Raw genomic sequence first — 10,995 nt, 5'->3', positions numbered from 1 at the left:
GGCAGTGCGTTGAGGGAGCCCAGAATAAAACGGGGTCCATTGAAAATTCCTAATTCCACTATTTTTCCTCGATGTCTAAAATGAGACTACTTTAGCCTTGCATGAAAAAGAAGCTGTGGAGGGGACTGCGACGTCTACTGAAAAGATTTATCACGTCCTTGCAGCAACAACTTTAAGTTTTCGAACAGTAATGAAGAACAAGATTGATTGAAATTTTAACTTAGAATGAAATAACTAAAAATCTAATCTTATCTAATCTTATATATCAATATATCTTATATATTGATAGTAGTGTTCCGTATTTGTTTAGACGCCTATTCTTTTATAACTTTACCTATGGTGCATGGGGTCCTTGGTTCGATCACAGCTCACGCCGAATGAACTTTATTATGGACAAACACCGTGTGCATGAGTGTCCTCGGGCTTCTCCCGTTTCCTCCCACTTTCTTCATTAAACAATTTCATTTATTTCTCACATCGTGGGACGTAAAAATTAGATATTTCATTTCATTTTTCTTTTATAACTGTATCTCACTTTTTCTGTGACGAGAGCAACATCTAAGCGAGTATTCAGTGAATTAAACCACTAAACCCTATATTCATTGCACAATAGTGCAGAATGAAGTTTAGCCCTTTGGCAATCTTCAGCATGGACAGCAAAAAAAGCCAATACATTGATATTGAAACAGTAGTTAACGAATTCCTCTGCGAAAAAGATCACCCGTACTGTTGTGTTTCAGATGATAATTTATAATTATACTTAGTTGGTTGAAATTTCTCCATAGTTGTGGGGGCGAGATACTGAAAATATCCCTACCAAGAGGTGAAGGTGACATGTAAAAGTAGTCAAATACGAACGAAATTAGTGTCGAATTCATGTGCAAAGATGAAAAGTGACACTGTGGATGCTGCGTAAGTCCAAAATAAGCCTTGGTTGGCTTCGAGTTGACAATGGGAGGGTAAAGGAATAAAGAATCGAAAATATCCTATATTTGTGTCGAATGGATAGTTTTCGCGATCACTGACATAAAAGGTGATATTTCAGATGTGTATATGTCCAAAGTTGGCCATATTGAAATGGGGTCATAGTGAGAACCAGTAAATACTTCAGAACATTTCCTTTTTGGTGCGTTTCAAGACACTGAGAGGGAAAAGTGATAATGCACAAATCACATTCTGAATTATCAGAGATATGATTTCTGGGGAAGTGTCGTTGCTCCAGGGAGGCATTACTAACTGATCACTCCCTAAAATCGTGTACTGTTTTGCAGGGCCGTAGACAGAAATTTATTTCAGCGATCGAAAGCTTGACAGGAATTTATTTCAGCGATTGAGGGCATATTTTACTAAAATGTCTATCATCCAGGGGCGGATCCAGGATGATTGTTTGGGAGGGGCGGTCGTTCGAAGTCAAATCAAGGTAAGAGCGGATTGCAAAAAAAGAAAAGAAAAAAGAAAGAAAGAAAAAAAAGAAAAGAAAAGAAAAAACAAATTTAGAAAAGGAGAAGTAGCTCTTCTGCCGAATTAACTTTCTTAAGAAAGTATGGCCTATCTACTTTAGGTTTTAATTTAAGTTTATAATACAAAGATGAAAAATACTTAGGATATGTTTTATTTTTAAAATAAAAAGTATAAAAAGTTCCCTATTCTGGGGGATGTGATCGCCCGAACGCACTCCCCTGAAACCGCCCCTGCTATCATCATCTCTAAAATTAGATATATTTTACAAAAAAAAAAAAAAGTAGTGATTTCGTGGGGGCAAAAGCTCTGGATTGCCAAGGCCTGCATCCTGTGTATGTCCCTGCTGCTCTGAATTGTCAAAAGCTCCTCTTCAAAGGTAAGACATAAAATGTAAATAAGAAACGTGTAACATAGAATACAATAGAAATAGAAAATATGTTGTAATTAAGAAATAGAAAATAATTATAAAATAAATTTGAAAGACAATTTTAAAAAAATCAATAATACTTGAAAGTAAAATATACTTTTAAAACAATTTTGCATTTATGCAGGGCTACGAACAAGTGAGGAGTGCCATGTAAATTTAGTAACAAATATAATATTGGAAAATTATTTCGAATTAAACTAGCTGTGACTACATTACTTCAAAATTGAACTTGTGGAATATACAGTATGAGAGTAGCTCAAATCAAATAATCAATAAGAACCCACAGAGCACATCACAGCCAGTGGACGTACATATTAAATCCAGAACGTCCAGTTTTAGTACATTGACTTATGCGTAACATCCAATGGTTGTCCATATTACGTTCGGCAATGGATATCCATATTCTGAACTTAAGTGGACGGTCCATTGGATGTCCATATTACGTTCAGAAGTGAATATCCATTTTCTGGACTTCAGTGGATGGTCCATTGGATGTCAATATTTAATCCACAAATGAAACGTCCACGGACCTACATTATTTGGATAAAAAAGGGACGAACGGAAAACAACATTCAATTGTTAGTGACGACGCATGCGCAGATCCTTGCACAGTGCGCTCTCAGCCGGTTTAAATTAAATGGTTGATTAAGGTTGTTGAATTTAAGTAATTTATTTACGAAGACTTTTTGTGTTGGAGTGAAACAGAAAGATAGAATAGGAACTGCGAAAAAGGTAAGATATGATGAGTGATTTGTTTATATAGATTTATTCCGGTGCACCATTTATTATACAACTGAAAGTTTTGTGTATGTGTACAAAAGTAAGTCATTATCAATTATAAAGCAATTTTTAATTAAGAAGGAACAATTCAGGACGTGGATAACTTCGCTATTACGTCGACATGCCATTTCAAATCTTATATTCGGGTGTATTATAATAGGCTGGGGTAACGTAGATGGGCACATGGGAATTGGTAATGTATATATATATCAGTGAATTCGGATGGTGAAGGGTGTAATAACACCCTCATATAAGATACTAGTGAGGTTCGTTCCTTGTGTACCAAAGCTCAGGACTCAATTCGACATTACTCGAGAAGACGGTTCAACCAAATTTTGACAGATTTCTTACATTCCCAGGTTATATTAGAGTTTTGTATTTCTTTTAGCCCAGCATGCACAAAATGAGGAGCTCCATTACTACTTGCAGATTGACTTCACGAGAGCTCAGTATGGGTTACTACTGTATCGCGGGACCAATTTTAGAAAATTTACCAGATAAATTGGAGGGTTTCTTTTGGTTCGTGAGTAAAAGTAAGTTGAGGGTGATAGTTACCAAAATACTTGTCGTTAGTTATTTTTGATATTGTAAGCTACACTATATATATGGGGGGCGGAAGGGGAAGGTTCTAGATTACTGGTCCCCCATGCAGATTAGTAGCTGGGTATGTTTCTTTCTGTACTAAAGAGTATACATTTAACTTATACAGTATTGCCGAGCGAGCGTTAGCGAGTGAAGGCGGGTCAGAGCCCCGCAGGGCACGTTGTTTTCTGTCTTTATTACTGCTCAATGGGAAGAGGGGCCAGTAATCTAGAACGTTGTCGGGCGGAAGGGACTATTTGGCAGTATATTTGTTATGAATTTTGGGAAAGGCAGTGCGTAAATGACAAGGTTGTGTCATATCGTGATTGAGTTTTATGAAGTTATACAAAAATGAGTGTCAGTTGTCGAAATTGTGGGAAAGGCATGGTCTACTAAACAGGCAAAAAGTTTATTGTGACTAGTGTAAACAAATTGAAGCTACAGAAAAGAAGAGGAACATTTAACCAAACCTAATCGAGTATAATCTAATTTAGTACATTTTGGTACTTTTTTGGATTGCATGTAGTACCTCCCCCAAAGCTGTGCAACACATAAGGCGTGCATTTTATGAAATGAACTGTTAGATGAAATTGTTTTCCCACCATCCTCGTTTATGCGTATACTCATCGCCGCTGACGCGCCTGCTCCCTACGGACGCTGTTTCTGCTCTCCTGTTTTAACTCGGTTAGATGGCATTCGTGCTTTTTACTGGCCACGTAGCACAAATTAGTCAGTGTTTTATGGACTAGCTTTTATGCCATACGTTCACATCGTATTTCGAACATTAATCATTATCAAGTGAGCCAGGGCCAATATCTAGTATTTTGGGTGAGAAACTTTATAATTTTCCTTTCTTATTTTCGTATTCTGGCAATACAGCAGTAATACCATAAGTATAAATACATTGCGGATGTGAGCTCCTCCGTGGCTAAGCAGTTGGCGTGCGAGACCCGAGTTCGATTACCGGCGAGAGCTCAGGTGGTTCGGATTCCACGTTAATCAGTAAGTTTACGTCTTATATAGCCTTACTGATGAACGGGACGTTAAACTCAACAGCAACGACATTGCGGATACCGGTTCTGAAAGACTGGCCTGAGCCTAATAATAATAAAAAAAAAATACGTGTGTGTGGCATAAAGCCTACAATGCATGATGATGTACCAACTTGTGCTAGGTGACTAATAAAAAGCACGAATGCTATATTCCCTAGTTTGTTTCAGAGTATAATGAGAGTTCTTGGACATTTTACACTTCTAGTTATCGCTTAAAAGCTCTTCTCGCATCATTTCTCGTCTGCTCAGAGGAATAGGGTGAACATGTATTCACCAAGCAGTGCTTAGTCTCTACCGAAATTGCATACAGCACAACCCAGTAATGTGTATCGTTACATTTAAATAAGGAGAAGAAAAGTAAAAAAGAAATAATTTAAAGATGAACCCTCCCTCTGGCCCCAATCGACAATAGCACAAGTTCCTTGAGTCCACCTCTTTTCCTTCTTTTACCTTTCTTCTCTTCACCTGCTTCCCCTTCCCCCTTCTAATCACTTATGCTCCGTCGTTTCGTAAATGAATGAAAATTATATTTTTGAGTTTTACGTCCCACGGTTATACCTGTTACGCTAAATGAGATGGTGGTGATGATGAGAAATGAATTAAATGGTGGAATGAAGAAAGTGGGAGGAAATGGGAGAACCCCGAGGAAACCCACACACATGGTGTTTGTCCACCACAAAGTTCACTTGGCGGGAACAGTGTTTGAACCCGGGGCCATATGCACCAGAGGTGAACGCTCTACCACTGAGCCATCGTTTCGTAAAGTGAGAATTCTTCAAGTCAACTGAAGGCATTATTTTATAGTGAAGATACACTTTCACAATACGATATACTAAAAACTTTTAGATGCAGTGTTTATCTACTTAAACATATCTGCAGATATTGTAATATAAGTACTGGAAATACTGCACAATAAAAACTGAAGATGCTGGATCATAGACACTCAGATGAAAGTAGTCGCCAAATTGTGTATTTCTATGTACTTGTTTTTTATTTTATTTTTATTTATTTATTTTTTCCCCGGAGTTATTTATTCTCTGTTCTGCCTGAAACGCTCCCGCATTTCAATACTTCAGTGTGTAACTTATCGTTACAATGATTAGAGAGAGAGAGAGAGAAACTCTTTTCGTACCCTCTCCCTTTTCCGTATAGATTTTTTTATCGTGTATTCAAGTATCAGCGCTTTGCCAAGAAACAGAAATGTCAGTTAATAAATAAACGTAAAAGGTCTATAGCATCATTTTTTTTTTTTGATCATAATAGTGAAGTTTATTTTTTACAGTATCATTTATATTTATTAATTTGAAATAATTACTAGCAAATGCTAGCAGTGATATTTTTTTCTTCGTCACATCTGCCACAGGTGGATAGAAGAAATGTCATTGGTTAAAGATTTTAGTTCTCAGATTTCTAGAAGCTGGGAGTAGGAGATGTAGAAGCGTCTTTTCTTCGAATATCGGGGTTGGATTAACACGTACAATGTAACTATAGATTTTCAGTTTTAAAGATTCGGCGTAAAAAGTATATCAACCAGATGAGGTTGAGTGGAAATTAGTCGCAATTCGGCGTGTAAGTGAAGACGAATAGCGTAATGACATCTATGCGTATTGATATCTTGCGAAACTTCATAAATACGTCCATATATTATTTAGTAACGTTATTATATTATATATTTACAATATTTCCAATAACGAGGAAGATTTAGTAAGGAAAAAGTAATACGGGTTAACATCCTATGGTTTTTTTCATTATTTCGGTATTTTCCAGTTTTTTTGTTGTACTTTATTTTCATTTGAATTAAGTACTTTCTTCCTACTTTGTTTTCGTGTGAGAGGAAATTTTCATCTCCTTGTATACTTCATGGCGTTTGTCATGGTTTCTTCGGGGCAGAGCGGTGTGATGTGGAGGGACATGTGTGTGAGCTCACAGTAAGAAAGTTTAACGTTATTTTCCATCACCGATGGACTTGTACTAATAACTATCAGATTTAATTTTAAGCTTTCCTCCGGACATGTAATTTATTCCTATTTACTTAGTTCACCTTTTGATTAGAGTAATTTCTATTATTTAAATTTTCTTAAACTGGATTTTTTTTAAATTTTCCTTTTTATTATCTTTGCTTTTTAACCAACTTTTGGTGGTAACGAAGTTTGTTTGTTATATAGAATTTAACGGTGGTCCTCCTTCGTATCTCTGCTTGGTCACAGACTTATAGCTGGTTTGAGGATAGTATAATCGGTCTGTATTGAGAGGACCATACGTTTTTGGGGTCTATGGCTAATTGTTTCGGTTTAAGTCAACAAATGGTTGTAAGTTTTGTAAGTCCATAGCACCCATCTCCAGAATTAAATGGCATTTACAGTACTGCCCTAGTAGAAATGCAGTGTTAGGTTAATACGTGTAGCATGTTTCCAGAGACACGAGTCTGAAATATAAAAAAATGTCAAAAATATTGCATAATCAATTTGGTTTTAGTCTTAATATTTAAAGATTTGGTTTTAGTCTTAATATTTAAAGGCTAAATTGTAGGCTATAATGGACGTAAATAAAATTGTAATTGATTTCATAATTTCTTCTAAGACAGTTAATGAATTTTTTATCCAGGATAACACGGAAATAAAATTTACTTGAAAGAAAAGGATCGGGTTGAAAATGGGCTGTAGTGTAATAATTTGACGTGCAATGACTCAAATATGTTTATCTCCTTTTTTTAAAAAAAAAAATAGTACAATTTTTATGTTGCACATTTAATGTGCGATAAATATATTTTCGTAGTAAATGGGCTCAATGTTAGATAGATAACATTTTTGAAGTCGATTACAAATATCTACCTTGTAACATTTTTCCTTTCAATTACACATAATATATATCATGTCTTGCTCTAAATTAAAGTTAGAGGCAACGCAGTAACTTAGATTTTTTTTTGGGGGGGGGAAGCATTAATATTTGAGCCCCCTCCAAAAGATTGTTTTGGATTCCCCACAAAATTCGAAAATAGATCTCGTCTTTCCATCTTTCTCTTCTCTTTGTGGGCCCTCCAGCTCTCTGCAGGGCCCATTCCGTACATGACAAATTAACTAAAGGGACAATATTTACAAATGTCAAAGCCATAAGAATAAAGATTTCTGGGGCACTTAATAATATAGACATTTTTTACTGAAGTGAGTCCATGACACATTTTTGTTTTATCTACCTGTTGTGTGCTGTTTTGTGTATGTAATGTAGTGAACCTGTTTGATGCTTCATTTATAATTACATGTATTACAGTATATGGAATAAAAAATTGTCTTATAGTAGGCCCCCTCGAACGGCGGGAAGCTTCCCTGGAGGGGCAGTTGCCCTCCCTGCCCCCACAAGTTACCTCCCTGGTTAGAGGCAAACAGGCATGATTACGTTAATTGCTAAAAAAATCTTTAGTTGCTGTTTTTACATTTTCTGGTTATAACTAGTTTAGATCTCATAGATTAGCAGATGTTAGAATGTCAAAATAATACACACAGACTCAAGTATCACACATTCTTCTTTCCACAGAATCCGTAGAAAAAGCTTGCGGGACAGTTACAGAGAAATCATTCGCTTGTCCGTATTATACACTAGAAACGAAAAAAAAAAAAAAAAACTTTGAGATTTTTTGGAAAAAAGAAATCGAAATTTTTGCGCCCTTCTGGCCCGGGCCTGGGTACAGTCATGGTTCAAACGTCATTTTCTTCAGTATAACGAGCTCTTTCTAACAGTACCACTACATGTCCGTATCGTACACATCAACCGGAACAATCGAGACAATCGGAAATTTTCAGAAAAACTCACCGCTTGGGACCCCTCCGAAAAACACTTGAGCCCCTCGTACCCAACCCTGGTTTCACATAGGGATCTCAAAAAGAATGAGAAATACCGGTACCTAATGGTGCACGCAATCAGTATGCAAAGTTTCAATCTGATATCTTGAAAATTAAAGGCGTGAAAAATTTCTGAAATTTGTTTTATGAAAAATTTCACGCCCCTCCGCCCCCACTTGGCGTCGCCAAGTTCACCATCCGGTTTCAAAACGCATCTGGAGTGTTCTTTGGTCCATCCTAGACTTGACCAATAAAAAAAAAAAAACGGCTTAAATATTTGTTATAGAACCTAAATAAGCGATCAAATACGATACTACGCCGTGATAACATAAGTTACTATAAAGCCTAAAAGGGTTAAGCTTTGGAAACAGAACGCCACTGTTGAGCTTCGCACTGCCGCCACCTGTATATATATTATTTCGGAAAGGTGGGGATATATTCGTACTTACAGTATATATTTTTTTCCGATATTTTAGAATATCGGAAAACCTTTAACATTCTTCGATCTTACAATGGAATAAGAAAGCCTGTTTCTTAGATGGAACGACTTTTGGGAGTTAAACTTGAAATTTGAGATTCATTGTATTGTGCTTGAACAGAATAAAGTATGAAAAGGGAATACATTTTGTGGCCCAAGGCTGCAAGAAAAAAAGTAGATTTTCAGAAACTTAAAACTGCCGCTAATAATAGGTTTTGTAATTTGTATTGATTAATTTATTTATTAGTTTAACGTCCGTTTCAGCAGCGAGGCTATATGAGACGTGGACCTACTGATTAACGTGGAATCCGAACCACGTGGGCTCCCGCCGGGAATCGAACCCGGGTTTCCCACGCCAAAGGCGCGTATGCTAACCGCTTAGCCACGGAGGAGCTCATTTTTGTAATTTGTAGTTCAATTTGGAATTTGTAATTGTAACTTTGTATACCTTTGAGTCCCGTTTGTATAGTTTAAAGCCAAAAGGTCCCAAGTTGAATCCGTCATGTAATTTTTACTCTTTAAACATAAAGAACCTTACTTAACATCAACCTCATAATCTGATTTTAATTTTGATCGTTGTGATGTTGATTATACCTAGAATTAATTTTCCCATTTTCTTAATTTCAGAAAATAGAAACATGGAGCGCACGAAGAAAGAATCTCATGATATATCAGTGAGAAGGTTAAAATTCCCTTGCTTAACAATATTATGCGCTTATAATACATTTCATAATCAAGAATAAAACATGTATACGAAACTTTTAATATCATTGAGATGCGAAAGAAAATCGTATTACAATCTTATTCAATATATTAAAAAGACAAATATTGTGGAGCAGTATATGTAATTAGAGGTAATCCAATAAAGTATATTGTTATGTTATTCGTTTCTTTCTATGTTACGCCTTTCTTATTCTTTAATGTATATAAGTTCAATAATTTGTAACGTTCTCGGCCATTAATGGATGGCATGTTTTGATTGAAGTTAATGTTTCTCCTATAAGTATGATAATATGCAAAAAAAAAAAAAAAAAAAAAAAAGTGGGGGGAGGATAGTGTTAAAAAGTTTTGGTTATCATTTGTTTCAATATGAGAAGTGAAGTGTAGCTGTCTTGTCTGTTCTCAATACTAAGGAAAAGGGAGAACTGATATTTCCAAATGAATTTGAAACTTTAGAGTGAATCGAGGGAGGTTTCGGTTTGTGATATCTTTCTATGCACCTACAAAGAGTGGAAGAGGATGCAGGTTTGAAGCTTTTTTAATCAACAAATTGTATTAACTAAAGCGTATGGGCAGAATACTTTACATTGTTAATTATATTTTGAGTTCTCATTTTCGGGAGATAAGGATGCATTCGGGAGGTAAGGAAGGATTAATTCATGTAAAATTGGAACTAGATTTGCTATTGATACCGAATCTTCAAATAGTTTGACCTTTCAGTAGATACAAATCGAAAACAAATTATTTTCGTGGAACACAGAACAAGAATTTTGACTGGAAAGGTACGAAATATTAAACGTATTAAAAATATTTCTCATTGTTTTTTTTGTTTGCTCATAAAACTTTATAGTATAAATGTTGACGTGTGTATTTGTTGACTGATAGTAAAAATTGATGGAAGATGGCTTATTTAAATGTCACTTTGATATGGTAAAATTTAACCTATGTTAAAAATAGATTGATTCCAGATAGTATGGCTTCTGTATCGGGCTTTAAGTGAATAATCCTTCTGTGGCAGTCCTTTAGAACATTCAGTGAAAGGCCATAATTGGTCCGTGTAGGAACCAAAAATAGTCACAATTTGTACGTTCAGGTTCCCATGATATCCACATACGGACATCCTCTACATCAGTTTGAAGTCCATAATAGGTCCATTTTAGCTCCCAATGGACGTCCAGGAGATGCGTGGCAACTGTCCCAAAGTAACATCTTGTGTATATCGAGTAGACGTCGTATGGACCAAAAGAACACGTCCTCTGAACGTCCATTGGGCGTCTGTACGTCCATAATTAGTTCGTTTTGGTACCAGAAATGGATACCTATAATATGTACGTTCTGGACGTCCAGTAGATGCACGGCAACTGTGCCACCTGTACTCTCCCGTGTACATCCACTAGACGTTGTATGGACCAAAACCACACGTCCACTGGACATCCCGTAAATCCATTTTAGCTCCGAATGGACGTCCACGAGATGCATGGCAACTGTCCCAAAGTAACATCTTGTGTATATCCAGTGGACGTCGTATGGACCAAAAGAACACGTCCTCTGAACGTCCATTGGGCGTCTGTACGTCCATAATTGGTTCGTTTTGGTACCAGAAATGGATATAATATGTACGTTCTGGACGTCCAGTAGATGCACGGCAACTGTGCCACC

The 10,995-nt window shown here is 36.3% G+C and overlaps 1 long non-coding RNA gene across 1 annotated transcript; it reads left to right on the top strand.

Moving 5' to 3' along the window:
- Positions 1-2,500: 2,500 nt before the first annotated feature.
- Positions 2,501-9,499, top strand: LOC145663676 (uncharacterized). Its single transcript, XR_014127224.1, has 2 exons — positions 2,501-2,620; positions 9,244-9,499. It is a non-coding gene; the product is annotated as an uncharacterized LOC145663676 (long non-coding RNA).
- The last annotated feature ends 1,496 nt before the right edge of the window (positions 9,500-10,995 follow it).

This window comes from Thermobia domestica, chromosome 11 (genome assembly GCF_964235325.1).
Source record: "Thermobia domestica chromosome 11, izTheDome1.hap1.1, whole genome shotgun sequence".
Classification (NCBI taxonomy): Eukaryota; Metazoa; Arthropoda; class Insecta; order Zygentoma; family Lepismatidae; genus Thermobia; species Thermobia domestica.
This window is presented reverse-complemented; position numbering and strand designations above follow the sequence as displayed.